Source organism: Lissotriton helveticus, chromosome 2_2 (genome assembly GCF_964261635.1).
Source record: "Lissotriton helveticus chromosome 2_2, aLisHel1.1, whole genome shotgun sequence".
In the NCBI taxonomy this organism is placed as follows: Eukaryota; Metazoa; Chordata; class Amphibia; order Caudata; family Salamandridae; genus Lissotriton; species Lissotriton helveticus.
The window spans coordinates 272,063,978-272,076,448 of NC_136060.1; positions in this window are offsets into that span (position 1 = coordinate 272,063,978).

The window sequence follows — 12,471 nt, forward strand, 5'->3', positions numbered from 1 at the left end:
TTTGTCAGGGGCTGCCAAATATCAGCAGGTCTGGACCTCAGTGGTAATAGTTCCCAGTAAGTAGTTAGTTGATCCCGACAGTACAGAGCCGAGTTTATCCAACCTCTTACCCCAGGAGCGCCTTCCTGCTTCCAATGCAGTGCAATCTGTCTCTTCGCCAGTAGCAGCAACATAGCTATCAGTTTTCGCAGGGCACTGGGTATATCGGACACCATTCCCAAAAGCGCCATCCGGGGATCCGGGGGCAGCTGCTCCCCTAGGATTCGTCCCAACTTAGAGAACACCTCAACCCAATATCGCTGTATAGGAGTGCATGTCCAAGTTAGATGGAAGAAATCCGCCTCCAGGACGCCACAGCGCCAGCAGCGGGAGTCGGCTATCAACCCTAGTTTGAAAAGCTGTGCCGGCGTGCGGTACAGCCTATGTAGAAAATTGAAGTGGATTAACCTCAACCTGTAATTGGGAGACAGATTCTCCAACTGTGTGCAGCTGAACGTCCACTGTTTGTCCGTTATGCTGAGACCCATCTCAATCTCCCATTGCGTTTTCGATCTGGGTCGTATCCACGGTGCCGTATCTTGTGTTATTTTATAGATCCTGGTAATCAATTTATTCGGAGATTTATTCGCTAATACGTTTTCCAGCGCCGATATCGTTGGGGGCACCATCGGGAACATCGGGTACCTGGCCTTGCACGCCGCCCTGAGTTGATAATACAAGAGTAGCTCAGATGCCGTAGGGATCTCTGAACCGCAGATGTCTCCCAGTTCTACAAAAGTGTCGTCTGGGTATAGATCACTACCGACCAAAAGCCTGCTTTTACGTGCCCTTTCAGATATCGCCTCATCCTTTAAGGGACTCAGCAACGGATTACCACCTAGCGGCATTGACGGAGCATATAATTCAGCAACTCCCGCCCGTTTCGCTATGTTGTGCCAGGCCCACCGCGTTGTTTCAACCGTGTTCACATCCTCCGGCGAGCGTTTGTAGTTTTGGTAGACCGTCGTGGCCAAAGGGGTGGGTGCCGACACATCTGTCTCGATTGCCACATGAGGTTGGTACGGGGTCGGGTGCTGCCAATAATGCAGGTATTGAGCCTGGGCACAGTACGCGTATAGCTCAAAGTCTGGGGCCGCCAGACCACCCTGTTTAAAGGGAAGCGTCAGTACCTTCCACTGTATTCTGGGCTGTTTGCCTGCCCCCACTAAGGTCAAAATCGCGGAGCGCAAGCGCTTAAAAAAGGATATAGTAAGTGGCAGAGGTATGTTGGCAAATAAATATAAAAATTTCGGGAGTACCACCATTTTAGTTATGGCTATCCGGCCTGTCATTGACAGCGGCAAAGTGACCCATTTTTTCACTTTTGTTTCGAGCCAGTCCACTGCCTTCCCATAGTTCAATAGCCATAGGTCCTGTATCGAGCGGCTGATATGGATCCCTAGGTATTTCACCTCATCCGACACCCAGGTGATGAGGAACTCAGTATTGCATTTTACCGTACCGTCGGTCAGTGGTAGCATCGTAGATTTAGACCAGTTAATAGTAATTCCCGTCAACCCACCGTATCTCACTAGTTCTCGCATGAGTGGGTCGAAGTTGTCGGCCGGGTTCTGTACAAAGATCGTCACGTCATCGGCATAGAGGGACACCAAGAGCCCTCTGGAGGTGAACCCTATACTGCGCTGGGTATGGTGTTGTCGCAGCCGCGCCGCAAGGGGTTCCGTGGCAATGGCAAAGAGTAGTGGTGATAGGGGGCAGCCTTGCCTGGTCCCCCTAGAAATACTTATCGTACGCGAAATTTGTCCATTAACCTTCACTCGCGCTGTAGGGCAATTGTACAGAATGCTAATTTTCTGAATAAAAAGCCTACTGAATCCCATTCTCGTGAACAATGCATGCAGAAATTTCCATTCGAGGGAGTCAAACGCCTTGGTGGCGTCTAGCAAGGCAGCTGCCGCTTGAACCTTTGGATCCAAGTAGTGGAGCAGGCCAAATAGTGTGCGCAGATTGTGCGAGGTCGATCTACTGGTCACGAATCCCGACTGGTCCGACAGCGCTATTTGGGGCAGCATCGGTTTCAAACGCTCTGCCAATAGCCCAGCGTAGATCTTGGCGTCTAAGTTGATCAGCGAGAGCGGCCTGTATGAATCGGGGCTCGTGGGATCTTTGCCTGGCTTTAAAAGCGTAATGATCATGGCTTCTCGGAGTGAAGGAGGAAGGGTCCCAGTTTCGATCGCTTCCATGTACATCCTATGCAGCCTGGGGACCAGGATGTCCGCGTATTCTTTATAGAATGACGCCGTGAGACCATCCGGTCCCGGCGCTTTGCCTGACGGCATTCCAGCTATTGTCATTCGGATGTCATCTAGCGTGATCGGCAGGTCCATGTATTCACGCGCCCTGTTGTTAAACCACGCTAACGCAATTGTGTCCAGGTAGTCCGTTATCATTTCGTCCCCCGGTTGTAGTTTAGAGGCGTATAAGTCCTCGTAATAGGCCGCCATATTGTGTAGAATATCCTTTGGTGCCCTGGCAGAGTCGCCAGCCGCATCCGTAAGTTCCAAAATATATTCCGCACCCCTAGGTTTTCGAAGCAACGCAGCCAGTGTTTTACCCGGGCGGTCCCCCTCTCCATATCTCCGAGCGTGAGCGTATTTATTCATGAACTTCACCTCTCTGTCCGCCTCCTCCTGATACTGAGTGAGTTTTGCCCTGAACGTCGCCTGGGTTTTTGCAGTAGGCAAGCTAGTGAGCTCAACCTCCAGAGCCGCCAATTCCTTTTCTAGCGCATCCAGTGAGTTTCTGATGGATCGCAAAACTCCTGTTTTTAGTGCCATGCAATGTCCCCTTGTCACCGCCTTGCAGGCCTCCCATAACATACCAGGCGATTCCACAGTCCCTTCATTAAACTCGAAAAATTCCTCCAGCTTTAGCCTCAACTCTTCCTTGAATACCTGATCTAGGAGGGCCTGCGACGGAAATCGCCAGCTAAAGGGCTGAGCGTACTGTGCAGGAGTGGCCAATGTCACCACCACTGGAGCGTGGTCCGACAATGATCTCGGCAGATGCACCACTGTCACCACCGATGCATGCAAGTCCCTGGACAGCAACCAGTAATCCAGTCGCGACCAAGCGGCCCTGTGGGCTGTAATGCAAGTGCCCTCCCGCGCAAAGGGGGTGCAGTTGCTTCCAAGAATCTACCAGGGACGCCTCTAGGATAATGCCTCCCAGTGCCTCTGCCGCCCTCGGGTGATGTTCTCGGGCAGCGCCCTGTCGATCTACCGCGTCAGACAGCACCACATTGAAATCACCCGCCCATAGTATCGCCGCATCACCAAATGTACGCATCTTCTCCCACAGATTCTCATAGAATGCAGGGTTATCATCATTCGGGCCATAAACATTCACCAGCAATATCTGCATTCCACACAGCATACCCAAAACCAAAGCGTATCTGCCATCCGCATCTATTAGCACCCGTTGTGTCACCCACTGTAGGCCTCGGCGGATCAAGACTGCCACCCCCCTGGCATAATTCGAGTATGGGGCATGTATCACTTCCCCCCATCTAGAGTGTTTGAGTTGTAGGGCCTCCGTGGAACAGAGGTGTGTTTCTTGGAGCATGCAAATATCCACGTTTTTCCGTGATAAGTAGGCATGGACCAATCTCGCCTTCCTCCTATCATTCATCCCTCTCACATTCCAAGACAGGCACGCTATGGACGGTAAAGTGGGTTTCCCCCCTAAGGCAGTATTTTCACCAGACGTCAGGCACTCTTTATCGGCCATAATAATTCTAAAAGATGGAGGTGCAATCTGTTCGGGAGTGCGCTTGACGCTATAGTGCCACATCTACAAGGCTCCCAGTCTGGAGCTACTCTGTCGGTGACTATCAAATAAAACAGCTCCAGTGACACATTTAACACACAGCTTTCGTGAATGAACAATGCAAACCAAACATAACCAGGCCCCATCCCTCCCGCCCCACCTGCTCCAACCCCCCAATCAGGTCGTGCAATCAACCCCCCCCAGTACCAACCCATTTGAACCAAGTGTCAACAACAATAGTTGGCCTAACCAGAATTTGGGATACATCCCTCGAGGTACGTAGGTGACTACCTTCTAACCCTGTACTTTTGACAGGGCGACCGAGTGCAATTCTGTCTCTGTACGCTACAGGGTCTATCGTGCCCCAAGGCCAGTGTGACGACGTGCATCTAGTAATAAAGATCTAGACAGGTCAATATTAATTGCCGCATCTCCCCGCCCAGGTGGTCAGCGCCCCCTCTCCCACAGTGTCATAAGTACAGTGTCCCACCCCGAAAACAAGGGTCTCAGCATCATCCCATTCCATAACATATGACACTATTCGACGTCACTTAGCTGATCAGTGTCCCCACGCTTGTCGGTCTCGTTCTGTCCCCTCTGATCCTTAGCAAGTTGCTTGGAGAATTTCAATGCCGCTTTGGCGTCCGTGAAGAATGTGGGCCTACCCGGCCCCTGCACCCTCAGCTTCGCCGGGTAGATCAAGGAGTACTTCGTGCCCGTCTGTTGGAACACCTTCTTTGCAGGCAAGAATTCCCGCCTGGCTGATTGTACCTGGAGCGTGAAGTCAGGGTACATAGCAATCCTGTTACCTTTGTATTGTAGGTCCGCCATGTTGCGCGCCAGCCTTAGTATAGTGTCCCTGTCCCTATAGTTGAGAATGCGTGCCAGGATCGTCCGTGGCGGAGCACCCGGCTTGGGCACTGGTCCCAGCGTGCGGTGAGCCCTTTCCACCAGGAACATCGGTGATAATTCCTCTCCAAATAAGTCTTTCATCATCTGCTCAATGTATTGTTCCATATTCGCAATGTCCGTCGTTTCCGCCATGCCCGTGATGCGTACATTGTTCCGTCTTGACCTAGCTTCCAAATCTTCATTCTTCATTTGGATCAGGGAGAGCACCTTGTCCATCCCTCGCAGCTTCTTGTCCAGGTCCGATTGACACTCCTCCGTTTCCGTCACACGCGTCTCCAACACTCCGACAACGCCTTCCTGCTTGTCCCTTCTTTTCGTCATACTGTCCATCCTAGCAGCCAGAGCATCCATCTTTCCATCTATACCTTGCAGACTTGCCTTTAGGTCCTGAAACATGGCCTTGATGTCGTCCGCTGGCAGCACAGGCCGTGCGTCACCCGAAATCTCCGGATCCGTCGCCTCATTGCCTGTCTGCTTCGTGGTCGACTTTTCAAAAGCGAGTTTGGGCTGTCGCGTGTCCGGTTTGCCCATGGCGTTGCCCTGCCCCAACACGCCTCCAATCGCTTTTCAGGAGGGCCCTGTGATCCACTCGGGCAATGCCAGCCGCGGCGGTCTCGGCGTATGAAAATGAATTGTCTTGCTGCTGTACCAATGGACTGCAACGTGGTGCTGCGCAGAGGACAGGCTCCAGCGCCAATGATCTGATACACCGTAACCTCACCCCCTGACACAGCGCTAACCGATTCCAGTGTCCTCAGGGCAGCATGTCCACACAAGTCGCCAACCAACACATGCGCAGCATAAGGAGAGTAGCGCCTCAAGTCACCTCCAGCCGCTTCAGTTGCGAGTCCTTGGGTGCCGGACAAAATGGCGGTCCGCTCTTGCCACCCAGCACTAGCAGAGCCAGGCAATCTTCACTGATGTGCGTCTTAGAGTATCGGGCTCCTCAGGGCCCCGCGCCGCCCAGCGGGTCAGACGCTTCCAAGCAGCCTACCGGGTGTCACTCTGGCGGCGTCCGCCTGCTCCCACCGCGTCGTTGGCTGTGTCTGTGCGCCGCCAAGTCCGCACAGCGCAGACCCTCACCTATACCACCTCAGGCGGCTGTGTCTCCACACACGGATCGGGTGTGCGCGGTAATGCCGCTTGTCCCAGGCTCCATCACCAATAAGCAGGCCAGGCCAGCTAGGCTCCAAATCAGGCGGCGCACAAAGGATGGGGCGAGCCGGGCATACCTCACTTCCGGCCGGCTAACACCCACGCAAGCTCCCGGCGTCTCACTCTGCACCAGGCCTCACAGCGCAGTCAGGCCGGGAAGTCAGTTCCACCGCGGGACAGGGCACAGGATCGCCGAGCCCGCGCACGTTTGGGCAGGGAAGCCTTGCTATCTCAAAGGGCACGACACCCGAGCCCCAGAGTCAGTTAATGACGGATTTGTAGCAGATTAGTGACTCGATCAGCGGAGCTCCTCACTCAGGCAGCCATTCCGCTCGGCAGCCAAGCCACGCCCCCAGTTAGGCAGTAATACTTTAAGAGTAAGTCACGCAATCATATTTTTTCTATTTCTATACATTGAAAAAGAAGTTTATAGGCAGGCCAAGTCAGAGCCACCTTTAAAGTTCTGGGGCCAAGACAGACTGAAATGCCAACCCACAGTGGTGCTTTGAGGCTTTGCACGATTGCCTTGACTTAGGGGTCAATTAGGATCGTGGTTTTCCAGCATCCTCCGGGCTGGCGGAAGCCACCGCCGGCCCAGAGGGTGCGGGAAAACCGCTGCGGAGCCTCAAAAGACCCACCACCATATTAGGATGGCGGTGGGTCTTGAAATCTGTCTGCAGCTTTTCCGCCGCGGGCGCCTTCCGACCGCGGCGGAAAAGCTTTAACATTGCTGGCGGTGTCTATCAGACACTGCCAGCCATATTAGGATGGTGTAAGATGTATGCTTTTCCGCGGCGGCTTTTCCGCCGTGGAAAAGCATACGGACCTTCACTTTGGGGGCCTGTTGCAGGCCCCTTGGGTCAAGGGGGGGTAGGGGATGCACATTGCATGAACAAAGCAGCAGGCACCGCGCGGTGCCTGACGCTTTGTGCACGCAAATGCGATGCATGCATCTTTAACATTGTGGCGGGTGCAGCTTGAAGCTGCACCCGCCGCAATGTTAAAGGTGGAGGATGTGACCGCCACCCTGACGGTCACATCCTAATCTGCAGGGAGGGAACGCCGCAGCCCATGCGAACGTTCCCTCCTACTCTGGGGTCGCGGACGGACTAAAGTCCGTCCGCGATCCTAATCGACCCCTTAGTTCGAAATGTTCTAATGCATAAATAAACCCTGATTATCCACGATAACATAAAACGTGCAATGTAATCTCTGCAGTGTTTTTAGAGATAGCACATGTTATGAAGTTTGCTTAGGTGGACGCTCATCTTCAGTTCCCATTTGTGAGTGAGGAATTTAGTGTCAGTGTTACTTTAGGATCAATGAATATATCAGAGGATCCTTCTTTAGAGAACAGATCTATATCTTAGGTGACACGAAATAAAATATTGTTTAATAAAAGAACTAGCCAAAATAATAAAGTACCCCCTAATTAAACCGTATTATGATTGCGACAGAGGGAGCAATTTAAAATACAGCCTCAGGTTTTTACTACAATAAAAAAATTTAAAATGGGACCTAATAGTGCATTTTCCAAAAGACTATTCAAAGAACGTAGCTGTCATGCCCTGTGGGCCAGGGGCCCAAATGACGATAATGTGAGACTGATAGGTGAGTGGGGTTGCTTGTTCGGAGTTCTTGCCGTCCCGTCCTCCCTGCCCCATGTCCAACCCTTTCTGATCCCAGTTCCTACCTTTCATTTCCCTGACCAGAAGCGGTGTTTGGTGTCCAGTGCTCAGCCATCTGGTGGGAGCAGAGTCCCAGTGTCCTGCTCCATTGCATAATTCCGTCATTTCCCCGTTGTGTTGACAAACTGAGAGTCTGTCACTCCAACAATGAATAGAGAGAAGGAGAACAAGAAAAGAATGTACTATATATAGAGAGAGACAGAAAGAGATAAGATAGGCAATGTGTTGTCATGAGCAACTGTTTTTCATGGTCATGCATCATTGTTCTTCCATTGGTCGTGCATCATAGCTCCTCAATAAGTCATATGGGCTTCTGAGTCACCTTCTGAGTCTCTCCTATCGGGCGCAGGCTCTCTTTTCCACAGGGCAGCTCAGCATGGAGAGACCCGTAACGCCTTGGAGGAGCTGACTCTTCAAATTCCTCAGTGATGTCGCTCAGAGATCTCTGGTGAACACCTGTGCTTCCATCTCTATCATCGTCCTCAGCTACTCTGAATTCTTTGAAGTGAGAGCTGTTCCTGGTGATGCAGTGAGACTCCTCTTCTACCATGATCATTGTACCCTTGAAGTGAGTTATCTACAGTGGCTGACTTTCCTATTTTCTGTATAATTCTTCTGCCTGCTCCCATCATGGCATCAGCGCTAGTTTCCTCCATCATTATTGAAGAGGGTGTGTTTTGTTTCAGCCCAAAATTGAGGTACTCTTTCGCTAGGGAGAATATCTCTGTTGCATATGGCAGAGGGTGCTGCAACAGGTAGTCGGCAGGGTTGTGTTCCTTTCCTGGTTTATGGACAATTTTGAAGTTGTAGTCCATCAAATATATCCCCCATCTCTCAATGCGCGGTGGAATTTTTGCATTTTTGCATTTGGGTTGCCATATATCATGACCAGTGCTTGATGGTCTGTCACAATGGTGAATGGTTTCCCATAGAGGAACATGTGGTAGTGTGCACATGCCCACACCACTGCTAGGCTCTCTTTCTCTGGTTGAGAGTATGCCTTTTCTATGTCTGTCAGGCTTCTACTTGCATAAGCGGCAATGCGCTTCAGTGAGCCTCGTCCCGGGTTGTGCTGGGTGGGAAAGGCTCTTAGTCCTATCAGGCTGGCATCTACCCTGACATCAGTGCATAGGGATGCGTCAAAGTAGGTGAGGTGATCCATGGTTCCGACCGCCTGTGGAATATCCTCGAATGCCTTGTCACATACCAATGTCTATTGGAACTGCTGTCCTTGTTTGGCAAGTTCTCGAGTGTAGTGCTTGCTGTGGTAAAGTCTTTGATGTAGGGAGCACAGTAACTTGCCAGTCCGAGAAATGACATCACTTCTGCAACATCTGCTGGGGCTGTGTTTTGCAGAGCTTTTCGAATTTGCTTGGGTCTGGCCACATTCATGAGAGAAGATGTGCCCAAAAATGTTGAGTTCTCCCTTTCCTAGCTCACATGTGTCCACATTCAGCATATTTCCAGCTACCTCCAGTTGACTGCATATACCATACCTCACTCAGTGCCTTGTCATGCTCCTTATTCATGTGACCAAAGTCCACCATGCCATCGTTGTAGTTTAAGCGATACAAAAGGGGATGATGGACGGAGCGTTTGAGCAAATCAAACACTCACCCCCAGTCAACTGATCTGGGTTTAATCCATCACCGTTCTTTAACCCACTCAGCCACCCCATTTCAGACATGGCTATATGCAAATCAGTCTGACCCTGTGCCTCATGGGATCAGTCCAGCCCGAACTGCCAAGCCATGTCTTCCATGGACCGGAAACAAGCATCCTGGGACGGGTTTCGGATTCATATTCCTCATCAGCCAGGCTATCTTGAATCCAGTGGCCAAGTGAGCAAGGGACTCACGTCTGAGCATACACTGCCATACTTAGGGCAAACAAAGCGATACAAAATGGGATGATGGACGGAGCGTTTGAGCAAATCAAACACTCACCCCCAGTCAACTGATCTGGGTTTAATCCATCACCATTCTTTAGCCCACTCAGCCACCCCATTTCAGACATGGCTATATACAAATCAGTCTGACCCTGTGCCTCATGGGAACAGTCCAGCCCAAACTGCCAAGCCATGTCTTCCATGGACCGGAAACAAGCATCCTGGGACGGGTTTCGGATTCATAATCCTCATCAGCCAGGCTATCTTGAATCCAGTGGCCAAGTGAGCAAGGGACTCACGTCTGAGCAAACCCTGCCACACTTAGGGCGAACAAAGCGATACAAAACGGGATGATGGACGGATCGTTTGAGCAAATCAAATACTCACCCCCAGTCAACCGATCTGGGTTTAATCCATCACCATTCTTTAGCCCACTCAGCCACCCCATTTCAGACATGGCTATATGCAAATCAGTCTGACCCTGTGCCTCATGGGAACAGTCCAGCCGGAACTGCCAAGCCGGAACTGCCAAGCCATGGACCGGAAACAAGCATCCTGGGACCGGTGCCAAGGTGGTCATGCTCTCACAAGATCTCCTGATGAAGTGAGATCACCGTGCTGGAGGCCTGAATAAAGTGATTACCGCGTGGATCCAGCAATGGTCTCACTCCAAACGTAGTCAATGTGGGCTTCTGGGACCACGTGTTGGGTTCATCTGAAGCATGCGACCGGGGTGGAGTCCCAATGTCATGCTGGTGCCACTGGCAATGCTGCAGATGAATGTCATGAGACACTCGGAGCGGTGTCGCTTCGGTCAAGCTCATCACCTTCATCACCAAATGGGGACAATTCAAGACTGGCAGGTGAGTGGAGGGGTTGCTTTATTTGGAGCTCCTGCTCGTCCGTTCCCTCTGCCCCAGGTCCTACCCTTTGTGTCCTCAATTCCTGCCTTTCTTTTCCCTGACCGGAAGTGGTGTCCGTGTCCAGTCCCTTGCCATTTGTTGGGAGCAGGGTCTTAGTGTCCCCCTTCATGACGTTATTGCAACTGTAGTAAAAAGCAAGAACAAATGTACAGGCCGATACGAAGGGGCACTCTTGACAGGCCATGAAATTAAAGATTGGCTCCCAAATTTGACCTACTCATTGTCTATCATGACCGGTCATTTTTGCTGGAAATATATCTATGACAAGTTAAAAGATAGGGACTAAACTGTGAATTTTTCAACACAAATTCTGAATACATATACTACAAAAGTGATAGGATTTATCTACAGCTTTAAAGGGGCACTCATTAAATATTTACATACATTCATGGTGTCCAAATAGAACATTTATCAGTCTAATCCTATAGACTCGTTTGAAAGGTATCGTAGATGGATTGAACATCGGAGGCCAGGTAAGTGAATAAAGGCAGGGTTTATTATAGCTTTGAATAAAGTATAAGGGCTCCTGTCTCAGCAACCGCCTAATCAGAATGAGGGGAATCTGGAACCAACTGCATGTAGTGCATGATTCCAGATTCCACATTCCACGGCCAGAGGCAGGACAACATAGAATACAACATATCCTCGAAAACTTTCTTTCATAAAGACAGACCTAAGATACCCAATCACACTCTCAGTGGTTATGTTTTTCATGAACTCAACACACAACCATCGCGAACATACATCCACTAAAACTGTCGCAAACCGACAATCAGCAGGCAAGTAGTCCATGGGACCAATAAAGTCTAGACAGACTTTACTCCAAGGTAGATCATCACAGCTGGAGATAGACCCCAAGGGACGTGAAAGCACCTTTAATCTCTTTTCACTCTCTTTGCACATCAAGCAGTTCTCAACCCAACACCTTACATCATCATCTAGACCTGGCCACCAAAAGTTAGTCTTGAGGCGTTTACTAGTCATGCTCTGACCAAGGTGACCTTCATGGGCCAGAGTAAACAACCTCTTCTTCAATGGATTGGGAGGTATGAATCTTTCACCCCGCAAAACAAAATCATCAGAGCTACCTACACTGAGCTCCTCCTGTATCTGTACAAAACTACGCAAAGCAGGTTTAATGTCACCCTCACGTTTCCACCCCAGGCGAATGGCGGTGATGAGTTCTGCAAAATCTGAATCGGCTAAAACTGCCCGATGCCACTCTTCTCTAGAGATAGAATTAAAACCATTTGAGCAAGCATCACTGAAATCATCCACCAGACACACAGTCTCATCATCAAAGTCATAGCACTCTCCACAATCAACGGGAAGGCGGGACAAGCAATCTGCTTGGACGTTCTTCCAACCAGAGATGTGCTGTAATGAGAAATCATACTCCTGTAGCTTTGCCGCAAACCTCATGAGACGAGGAGAACCTTTACTGGCACCCCCAGGCGACAGTATTTTGAGGAGAGGCTTGTGATCTGTTCTCAAAGAAAAGTGTGAGCCCCATACATACGTACGAAAGTGCGACACACCCCAAACAGCAGCTAACGCCTCACGTTCTATGACCGCATAATTGCGTTCTGAAGCCGTTAGGGTGCGTGAAGCGAAAGCTACTGTTTTCTCTGAGTCACACCTTCTCTGAGAGAGAATAGCACCAATGCCATAAGCACTTGCATCGACAGTCACAAATGTATCTCTACCCGGTTCAAATGTGGAAAGAATTCCTGCATTGACAATCTCTAACTTGATTGTTTCAAACGAATCCGATTGTAGTGGACCCCAGTCAAATTGTACACCTTTCTTGAGAAGTAGTCTCAAAGCTTCAGTTTTGTGAGAGAAGTTGTGGACAAACTTGGAGTAATATTCCACTAGCCCCAGAAATGATTTCAACTGCTCTTTGTTTGAAGGAAGGGGAGCACACCTGATGGCTTTTAACAAGTCTTCCTTGGGTTTGACACCTGAATGTGATATAGTGTATCCTAGATAATCTATTTCTGTTAACAAGAATTGACATTTATCTTTTCTAAGGGTGAGACCCGCATCAGAAAAGATATGCAACACCTTGGCTAGA